The sequence below is a fragment of the Gastrolobium bilobum genome, unplaced genomic scaffold (assembly GCF_033153095.1).
Source record: "Gastrolobium bilobum isolate Gb01-03AN ecotype WA unplaced genomic scaffold, APGP_CSIRO_Gbil_v1 utg2219, whole genome shotgun sequence".
Taxonomy (NCBI): domain Eukaryota; kingdom Viridiplantae; phylum Streptophyta; class Magnoliopsida; order Fabales; family Fabaceae; genus Gastrolobium; species Gastrolobium bilobum.
The window spans coordinates 263,138-272,744 of record NW_026897513.1 but is presented as its reverse complement, the minus strand read 5'-3'; positions in this window follow the sequence as shown (position 1 = coordinate 272,744).

The window sequence follows — 9,607 nt, the reverse complement described above, 5'->3', positions numbered from 1 at the left end:
TGAACTTGAAAAAATCACAAATAAAACAGAGAAAGAAAAAAGAGAAAGAGAAGGTTGATATGTTGTGCTCTGCTCTACTCTTCCCAGAAGCAAAGAAATTGCAAATGGGAAACGCTACCAACATCCTTTAAATATTTCCTTTTTATCCCGTTTTCATTATTAAATTAAATTTTATATTAATATGAGTTCTGATTATTTAATGTGAAGAGTGAGTTTTATTTAATAATATCGATGTAAGATTTTATGCAATAATAATGAATATATATAAAATAAAATAAAAAGTGTACTTACTAACGTTGCTTTGCTTTGAGGTTATCAGTAAGCGGGATTAACGTTCTAAATTGGTTTTATAGTATTTGTACGAGGTTGTTTACCGTTGTAATTAGAATTTGGTTACTCTCCCGCCCTGCGTCTCTTCGCTACATATTTTCATGATGTCCTCGTCGCTGTTTTTTCTTATTCTTTTCCAAAATCTTTCTATTCTCTCTTTTACCATACAATTGAATTAAATAAAATAAAAATAAACTGTCGGCTTCGAGTAACTTATTTCATGTTGTAGATTAATTATAAATAATTATTGTTTAAAATACGCAAATAAGACTTTCTTTTTGACGTGATCTTTTTTATCTCAATAAGAAGATAGGTCTCAATGATTGGGAGCGGTGATAACATAATATAATATATGTTAATTATTTGAAAGAATTATTGGTAGTCTGATGCTATTTTCTTCCAGATAGAACTAATTATTTATTGCAGTGTCAGATACAGTTTACTTATTATTATTATTATTTTCATGCCGTGTTCAATTTTATTTGTTCTTTAATTAGTTTGACTGGGGTTTCAACGTTTAACCCCAAGGCAGTTCAGAATTTGAAGGGAAGAAAAATGGCTACACTCCCATACTATTGAAAAAAGAATTTAACGAAGAAAATGGAAAAGAGGAAAAAAATAAATAAATAAATAAATAAAAAAGAAAGAAACCAAAAGTCAAAGACGTCATAGTAATCTTCACCGTCTTATCCAACCAAACGACCAGCAAGACCAATTTATTATAGAGCCAAATGTTCAAGTCCCGAGGCTACTTTTGGTAGCGTGTTCTGCTAACAATTTTCTCCATAGAAAACACCTTTCCCTCTTTCGGTTACAAACTTTTTCTTTGAAATTCTACGAATTTTGGTTTCGGTCATAGGTTCATAGAAGGATACGGGCTAAGATCCACAGAAAAACAACCATGGGCTCAACTAAATGAACTTAATTTGGACACCCCCATGGGCCATTTGCCGTTTCCTTAACGGGGAAGAGTATTTGACTAAATTCCAACTTGTTGTCTCCACAACCAAAACAAATAAAAAATAAAAATTGTCCCCCCATACCATATTGTATAGGTTTAGGTTAAATTGATTATTTTTTTTAAATTCAAATAATATTATTTGTAAATATAATATTCTCACACGTGCCTCCATACGATACTCCTGTTTGTCTCTCTCATTTATATTTAAAAAAGTAATTAGTCACGAGTGCTGCAGAATGAATGTGTGGAAGTAGTCTTGCAAAATTAGCCATGATTTAAACTGGCTAATTTTCATTCAAAATACAATCAAACTTTTATGACATGTATGAGACTCGTTGCATTAGATTGGTATTATATTTGAAAATTAAATTATTTCATAAATTATTTAGAAAAATGCATTAAAAAGGTCATTTTCATATATTATACATATTTTTTATGGAAGCGGAGGGCCTTAGCCCAAGACAAAAGAAAACAGGTTTTTTGACCTGAGTAATTTGTTTATTTAAAAGTTTGACCGGATTAATTTTTTGGTCAAATATATAACCATTGTAATGCATAACGACGCAATAGTATAGTCACTGTTTTAAGAAGCGGTAATTTGAGCAACGCGACGTTCGCAATTTCAGGCTTTCTGCAGCATTGAACCAGAGGCACATTAATTGCTCAGAGACGCGGTACTGAACATATCACGTTTGACCACAGTAAAAGTGGTACCTTAACTACCGCGTCCCACATCTGTTGCAACAAGCTAGAGGGTCAAAAGGTGAGAGGGTATCTTTGTTATATCTTGTCTACTTTATGCATTTGATCAATTATAGAATAATCTATATGTGTAGTTTTTTTACTAGTTTATCTTATATTCTCGAGGAATGATTTTTTTTTTTGGTAAGCAGGAATGAATAATAAATTATTAAATATCATTCCTAAAATATAATTATAGTGTAGTGTAGTATATTTAATGGTATAAAATTTTATTAATAATATTATTAAATTTTGTTGATGATATTATTAGGTTCTTTAAAGGTCCTACATTTATTTTATAAGAACTTTAGGTTAGTGATGGCTTTAAATTTTATTAAAGATATAAATAAATTTTTAAAAGTGCTATATTTATATTATTAAAAATAGAGGTTAATGGGCTTAAATTTTATTAATACTACATTTAATGTGTGAATTGTTCAGTACCGTGTCTCTGAGCAATTAATGTGCATCTGGTTCAATGCTGCAGAAAGCCTGAAATTGCGAACGTCGCGTTGCTCAAACTATCATGTCTTAAAACGGTGACTACACTATCGCGTTGTTATGCATTATAATGGTAATATATTTGACCAGAAAATTAATCCGGTCAAACTTTTAAATAAACAAATTACTCAGGTCAAAAAGCCAAGAAAACAAGACTATAAATGGTCTAGACTTGTAATTGGGAGTACGAGTCTAAATGATTTAGACATGCCAACGGCTTGACCTATGTCAAGTTAGTTCTATATTCAATAAAATAAAATATTCTTAGGCCTTAAAAATTAGAAAACGTGTCATAGGCCTACCTTTACAAGGCTTGCCAACATGTCTATAGACGTGCCTTTATCGTACTATTTATTTTAATCAAATTAAAATAAAATAATTATTTAAATAAATTTAAGTAATAAAATAATATTATTTTACTTATTTTTCTAATTCTTAAAGGCCTAATATACTAATAGGCTTAGGCCAAGTCTTTTTTTTTTTTAATATAGGTGGGATCATACCTATAATTTAGCTTACATAAGGCTAATAGGATCGGTCAGGCCCAAAATATTTTATATAAGTTTAGTTTATTTAGGCCAAAGCCTTGCCTGACTCATCCTATTTCCACTCTTAACTATTGCATGATTCTTTCAAACATCATGTTATAGGTTTGTCTGTCACCTCCTTTGGTAACAGTTTTGTTCGCCGTCCAATTTGATCCTTTATTACCATCACATATGGTATAAAATCGGGGTGTTAAAAGAGGCAGGGGCCTTTGTCCTAGTTTATGTAGGCATGGTCTGGCTCATTTATTTTGGTTGTTGGATACAAACTTGGACTTTATGTAAAAACTCATTTAATAAAAATGCCTCAGGCTCAAATGCAAAAGTCTAACCTTAGAGCCTATCAGGCTGGTCTGATATACTAACTCTTATTTTAATTTTAATTTTTTATACTACTCATTTATATTTTATGATATTATAATTGAATGTCAAAAATAATCTGAATTGGTTTTTTTTATGTAGGAAGAGGTAACAACATCGCAATATATTAAATTGTTGATATGAGTATATTAAATTGTTTACGCAGAATTTGTAGTCTTTTGTTCTTTTGGACTTGCAGAATTTTGTACTACTTTATTTTATTGATTAAGCATACTTTTTAATTGATTTTGTTTTGTATTATATTGTTTGGATATACATTGAATTTATGAATTTTTATGGAATTATTGATGGTGGTGATCGTATATGGATAATTTTTTTTTATCTTTTTTTTTTTAACAAGCTAAGCCAGACTTTTATTTTTTATAAATAACTCAGGTCACAGGCTGATAATTATATTCATGACAGGTTACAGGCTAGGCCAATCTAACACATTTAAATACAGGCTTGGCCTTTTAAGACCAAAACTCAGCCCGACCAAGCCCATTAACACCCCTAGTATGACTAAATCTGATGTTTCATTCCTTGCCCACCTAAGCTCTAATCTTGTTAATGAGGTGTGAGTCATGGGTGTGGTGTTAACATTTGTAAGAGAGGCTATTATAGTTGGAGTGTGTCCTTTCATTATCACTTTTTGCAGCCCCATTATAACATCCCTCGATTATTAACCGAGAAATATTACTTTCATATTTTGAATTCCAATTCTACATATATATTATAAAGAAGACTTAGGGTGTAAGTCTTATATAAAATAACTTTATTCTAGAATGTAAAAGTATAAACCATTAAACCAACACATATTATTAAGTCACCCTTATAAAATCTAAATTACCACAATAGTAATATAGTTAGGTTTTTTTCGGTTCTAGAGAATCGTGGAACTATACCGTAGGGTATGTACTTAGAGATATCTTAGAGACAGATATCTTGGTTGGCTTATAGCCAATATCCCAATCACTGCGTATAAGAAATAGGCTTATAGCCAAGAAGTGGGTGTATGCATGGTGTTGGCAGTAATAATAAATCGGTTCAGTATGTGTACCTGGGGTCTTTAGCCTTTTATTTATAGGGGTTACCTTTTGGGCTTGAGCTGTGTAGATCTCCTAGTTGAAGTAGGATTTAACCTCTTATTGTAGGTATAAGGCCTTTATCTCCTTATCTTTATCATCTCATGCTGTTAAGATAACTGTGTCATTATCTATTAAGGGACTCATGGGATAGGCTGTTAAGATATGGATATATTCCATAACAGGTTCTATTATAGAACTTCAAACTGAATAAAGATACATATTTTATTGAATGATTCTCCTGCCTTGGACAAATATAACATATATTTCAAGCTCTATTCTCCACATATGAAAATACACACTTAATGAGATATTTATCCTAATAAAAATAAAAATTTAAATTAAAAGGGATTTCATGGAAGTGTAATATTTTCAGTCCAAACTAAGTATGAAAAAAATCCTATATGGTTTTAAATGGACAATGTTAAAATCATAATACCTTAAAATAATATAGCATCATAAACACATAACCATTTCTGGTCTTATATAAAATAACTTTATTCTAGAATGTAAAAGAATAAACCATTAAACCAACACATAATATTAAGTCACCCTTATAAAATCTAAATTACCAAAATAGTGATATAGTTAGGTTCTATTATAGAACTTCAAAACTAAATAAAGATACATATTTCATTGGATGATTCTCCTGCCTTGCACAGATATAACATATATTTCAAGCTCTGTCCCCCACATAAGAAATTACACATTTAATGAGATACTTATTCTAATAAAAGTTATAATTTAAATTAAAAGAGATTTCACGGATGTGTAATATTTTCAGTATGAATTAAGTATGAAAAAATCCTATATGATTTTAAATGGATAATGTTAAAATCATAATACCTTAAAATAATATAGCATCACAAACATATAACCATTTTTGCCAAAATATTTTTATAAGTACATTTTTTCAAAGTAACAAAGCTTTGTAATTTGTACGGGCATTTCATTGCATTCTCTTCTCTAAAATGAATTCCTTGATATAAGAAACTAGTTTCTAATGCACATATTTAAATTATCTTTTATTATGAATCCTATAATTTTTTTGTGCATACCAAATGTATAGATACCTCCAAAGGATTTCATAATTTTTCTCATAAAATTATAATTCATAACATATCATTATGTAAATTTGATGTCATAAAGGAGAAAAATTAAATCACCAAGAAAAATCTTGAAAAAAATTAATTTTACGAGTTGATAAGTCCATTAAATGTGACTTAAAACATATGGTTATTGATATGAAAATGCTAGACAAAAAAGAATACTTTGTGTATAATTCTGACCCCAATTACATTGAGCTGAAATGTGGTTGAGTTAAAAGCTAATGGGCTTTATTTTGTTTTTCAGGCCCACATATTAAGACTTCCCAAAGCAAAGAAGAAGAAAGAAAAGAGAATGGGCTTGTGTCAATTCAGAAAAGCCCAAATAAACAACAGAAAGAGAAAAGATTGGAAGAAAGAAATACAAGGCAGTGTTGGACACAATTGGAAAAAAATATTCTGAAGCTATCGAACCCTAACCCTCACCGCGCGAACCAACCCATTTCCATCCAACCACAATCCCAAACTTTCCATCTTGGTTCTTCTTTACAAATCAAACCACCAAGCCATACCGGGTCTTTAATTTCGGTTTACCCATCGAGCCTTATTTCACCCATTGTCCCTTAAACTTAGTGTTCAACCCAAATTGATCCTAACCGAATAGTGACGTGGAGTTTGTTACAATCGGGTAGCGGGATTTTTGTGGATGCTTGGTGTAAGCGTGGAGCCAGAAAAAATGTGCAAGGGATGCTCGTGTGGTTCGTGAGGAAGGAGCGCATGTAGAAGCTGTTAGTGAAGAGGCCCAAAGCCCATGCATGCGAAGGAAAGAGGTGTAAAAGAGAAGGAACAGCTGATTTGAGGGGACCTTCTTCTGTAATCCCTCTTTTCTATTTTTCTTGAGTTTTATTTTTACGTTTCTGGTACTGTAATAAAGGCTATTTTGTTTGGATTGGAATATATGAGTGCAGTACCGAGGCTATTTTCTGTGAATAGTACTTGTGCTGTAGTTTAAGTTTTCTGAGGATTTATTTTCTTTTTAATTTTCATTTCATTTCTATTTTTGTAGCTCAATCCTTATGGGTATGAGCTAAATCCTTGAAGGTTGAGTTTAGGTTACCCAAACCTCAGTGCTGGTTGATTGCTAATTATTGTTGTTAACTTTTAATTCTCAGTTGTTTAATGTCATGCTTGTTATTTAACATTCTTTCATTGAGGCCTGATGTTAGATGTTGTATTAGGAAGAAGTCATCGAGAGGAGACTAATTCTGGAAAATGCATTAAGCACCTGGGCTTGAATGAGAGATCATTAAAGGGCTGTCACTTAGAGATAAGGGCAACCACCATGTAACTTTGGACTTGAAATACAAGAGTCATCACTTCATTTAGCACAGAGATGTGTAAATGAAGGTTTAGGATAAAATGATTTTAAGAGATTAAAATCAACAAGAGTGATCCGTTAACTGAGAATTTAAATTGAGCAATTTATAATTAGCATTTCTTTCAAGGCTGTAGGAAGGGTAAACCGAAAGCCCAACCTATTTTTCTAAAAGATTTTCACCAACCCATTCCTTTCTTCTCTGATTTGGAATTTACTCTACTTTTTGTTCTACATTTTTTATAAAAAGTTTTTTTCCATCAAACCTTAAACAAAACATTTCTTAAATTGATTTCCTATTATTTTTCATCCTTTAGTTCAAGCAATTAATTCAGAAAAGTCTAAAAAAAAATAATAACGCAATCATTGCTATTTTAGAGTAGTTTTGTCTTTATGTTATTTTTACTTTTACTTTTTTTAAAAAAAAAAATTCAGTTTCAAGCAATTGCACTTTGTTCTTTTGAACTTTTCGCCAAAAGATCCTTGTGGGAACAATAATTGGGACTTAAAGACCCTATGTTACTTGTGGCTGCATATACTTGCGCAATTCTTGTATAAACGTTAGCAAGGCTAACACGAGTTTTTACCATATGATAATTATCATGCAAAATTTACTGTGATAATTATTTTAAGATAAAAATTAAAGATTAATATATAAATATAAACAAAACATGCAGGATTACAAATCAACAATTAAATATATAATGAATAATATTTATGGAAAAAGTATGTGTCATTTTAAATGATGTAAAGTTGTGTCATTTTAAGAGAGAAAAAAACATAGAAAAAGGAGGAGAGAGAGTTGACAAAAAAATAAAGGTGTGGGTCCCACCTCTTTGTGAGAGTAAAATGATATAAGTTGTGTCATTTAAAAGGATAAACATTTTTCCCAATATTTATTGCATACTTAATATTATTTGCGTATATGTTATTGTACACATGTACAATAATTATAAATTGCAGCATTTATAAATGGGGGAGGATCCACTTACCACCAAAAAAGTTTACAACTCTTGCAACCAATTTAATCACCGTTGATTTCCGTCAATCTAACGGTTATAATTTATTGGAAATTAATAAATGTGACACAATAAATATTATTAATTTAAAACCGTTAGATTGACAAAAATCAACGGTGATTAAATTGGTTGTAAGAATTGTAAACTTTTTTGGTGGTAAGTGGATCTGTTCCCTTTATAAATTGTAGAATTATAAATTGCTAAAATATAATGTACGATATTGTTTGCTTGTGATGACTTCGTAAACTCCTAGTCATGTTGGCTCTTGTTTCATTAGGACCATAAGAAACAGCATGTGTTAAACAAACGGTCTCACCAATCTTGTGATGCTTTTGATTCCTAGGGGTTGTTGAAAGGAACTAAGGAAGCTACTGATCTTCTAGGTCCAGGTGGAAGAAAATAGTTGTGTGTCTAGTGTCCAACCAATGGACCTATATATTATTGGCAAAAGGATAGTCTCTTAGCACATAGATGTTGGCCTCCTCTTGGTTCCAGCATGTCGAGCAGTATTGGCAAGCAACAAAATTCATTTCAACTAGTAACCATGTTTCATGCCCATCATTCTCCTTTGTATTGGAAATTTGTTTCCACGCCATCAAATAATGATAGCTTAGGTGGCGCATGAGATCTGAGCAGAGTAATAATGAAAGTATGTGTTTAATCTTCTCCAGTACCATCTTTAATAGGGGTTTAAAACTTTAATCATGGATCCGTCCTGAAGTCCAGATTAGTCCATACGTAACATATGGGATTACCGGGGATAATCTCCATAAAAAATTTGTTTCCATGCCACAAAGTGGGCATGTTTTGTGTCGTTTGTGTCTCCCAAATGAAGACCCTTCGCAGTCTCATGATCTCATCACACACGGGTGATTGAGAGCTTGTAATTCTGCTTGTGAAAAAAGGGAATAAATGATACGACAGAATTGGAAAAAGTCACTTAACTTGCAAAAGAGAGACAATGTTCCTTCCAACCCTCTAGGCGCTCTTGAAAACTTTAATCATGGATCCGTCCTAAAGTCCAGATTAGTCCATACGTAACATATGGGATTACCGGGGATAATCTCCATAAAAAATTTGTTTCCATGCCACAAAGTGGGCATGTTTTGTGTCGTTTGTGTCTCCCAAATGAAGACCCATTGCAGTCTCATGATCTCATCACACAAGGGTGATTGAGAGCTTGTAATTCTGCTTGTGAAAAAAGGGAATAAATGATACGACAGAATTGGAAAAAGTCACTTTACTTGCGAAAGAGAGACAATGTTCCTTCCAACCCTCTAAGCGCTCTTGAACCTGATAAATAACCTTTGAGAAGTGAGCTTTAGATGTTTGACCATGTTTCATCAATGTGCCCAAGTATCTTCCCACATTCCTAGTGTTTTTAAAATCAACTTTTTTTGTGTTATCTCCATGATATTGTCCTCCTTAACGTTTCAAAAAATATATATGCTTCTTTTTTAATGTTAATTTCGAGGCCATACATAGCACTTAACTAGTTGAGGCAGTTCATCACAGTGGTTATTTGATCCATGCTGGCCTTAGGAAAGAGCAAGAGGTCATCAACATATAAGAAGTGAGAAACTGTCTAACTTTCTCACCCCACCTTCATGGAATCCATGGCTTGTTATTCAATGCATCTGCTAT